The sequence below is a fragment of the Chinchilla lanigera genome, unplaced genomic scaffold (genome assembly GCF_000276665.1).
Source record: "Chinchilla lanigera isolate Chin_1 unplaced genomic scaffold, ChiLan1.0 scaffold00050, whole genome shotgun sequence".
NCBI lineage: Eukaryota > Metazoa > Chordata > Mammalia > Rodentia > Chinchillidae > Chinchilla > Chinchilla lanigera.
Genome location: NW_004955451.1, coordinates 6,013,793 through 6,015,579, shown reverse-complemented (window position 1 = coordinate 6,015,579; position 1,787 = coordinate 6,013,793). Strand labels below are relative to the sequence as shown.

Genomic DNA, 1,787 nt, shown 5'->3' with positions numbered 1-1,787 from the left:
GTTCTGGATGTAGATGATGGAAAGGCCCACTCTCAGTGTGGGTGGCAACAACCAATAGCCTTGTAGCCTGAATGGAATGAAAAGGGAAAGGAAGGCTAGCTGCAGGCTGCTGGTGTGAGCTGACTGACACACCATGAGCTGTTTATCCTCTGTGATGCCACCCTGCCTTGGAGCCAGCTGACTATGAACTGAACCATCTACAGACTGTGGGCTAAAATAAGCCTTTCTTCCTTGTGGTTGTCAGGTATTTTGTCCCAGCAACAAGAAAGTAGCTAAGACAAGAAGGAAGCCAGGACCACACGGAGTCCTGCAGGCCTCAGCGTAGAAGGCATCAGAGGGGCCCCTCAGACCTGGAGCCCAGGGTGGGTAGCTTTGGTCCTGGAGGACTGCCACCTCTGCAGGGCAGGGGGAACAGGGACAGATACCATAACTCCTTTTTCCTCCTGCCTTCAGCCTTCCGCTGAGCTCAGTCTGAAGCTAGGTTAGACAGCCCACAGAGGTTAGCCTTGCCCTGATAGGCATCTGAATGCTGTGTTTATGGGATGTGAGCTAGGGCAAAAGTGTGTGTGAAATAGATAATCCAAAGCAGCAGTCCATTCAACAGAGAACAGTCTCCACCTTGAGAGAGAGCAACACATTGGGTAATACAGTGTTTTTGACAAGATTTAATTATTTGAGCATGTACCTGTAGCAGAAAAATCTTAAACCATTACAAAAGACAGAAAAGAATATGCAGTAAAATGAATTATGAAGTGTGCAACTCTTCTGAATTTTTCTTTCCCCCATGCAGTCTGAATTTGTTTGGTGATCGTTGTTGTTGTACTCATCAAAACACACGGGAAGTCCTGGCAGGGCATCTCTGGGTCAGCGGGGGTGAAGGGTGGCTGGTGAGAGGGCTCCTTGTGGGACCCAGCAGTGACTCCCCAGCCGCCAGAGGGATGTGTTTGTGACTTTTGGACTGAATTCCCACCCTGTCCGCGGAGTCTTTGGCCTGAAGAATGGTACTTGGGTGGAACAGGAAGGCAGCGTGGAATCTGGTAAACAAGAAACAACAGTTCCCCAGCACATAGCTGTAGTTGTCCAACTATCCCCTGGAAGCAGCACACTGCAGGACAGGTGTGTTCCCTCTCCTTGCCTGCCCCTTTTCCAGGTGGTATGGCATAGAGGAAACAAGGTCTGATTCTCTTTCAACTCTAGACCTGGTCAAAATTGCTTTACCTCCCCAGCCTCAGTGTACCATCTGTAAGATGGGGATGCGGGAATACTGCTTCACTGGTCAGTAAGATTACGTGAGAGCATATGAAGAAGATGCAGTGTGAGTTAATAGCCTGCATTCACCCCTCTGAGCTATTCTCTCCCCGTTTCCCCAGCCCTGGGACCCAGACTACCTATCATCCTGATGCCACTGGGTTCCAGTTGGGTCCAGCCAGGGCCTGGAAAGTGGGAGGAGTAAGAGGCCAGAGTATTTAGGTCCTGGCTTCTCAGAAGGTCACTGGCTCACGCCTCTCCTGAAGTCACAGCTCCTGGGGAGCCGTCCCACCTAGTGCCAGGAACCACCCATTCCGCTTACTCTTCCTTGCGCAGGGCCTCTTGGCCCAGATCTTTTATCACGCCTTGTTGGTTTGCCTGAACTCTGCCCGCATTTTTGTAAAAAGTCTCTATTAAATCTTCCAAAGTTACCCAGTTTCCAAGGTGAGAACCAATGGTACAGGGTCTGGGGATTTAGCTCAGCGGCAAAGCGCCTGCCTGGCAAGCGCAAGGTCGTGAGTTCGGTTCCCGGTACCGGA

The 1,787-nt window shown here is 50.9% G+C and overlaps 1 protein-coding gene across 1 annotated transcript in view; it reads right to left on the bottom strand.

Moving 5' to 3' along the window:
* Positions 1-1,787, bottom strand: part of LOC102014102 (chromosome unknown open reading frame, human C17orf67) — a 16,747-nt gene that overhangs the window by 4,856 nt on the left and 10,104 nt on the right. The window lies entirely within an intron of this gene.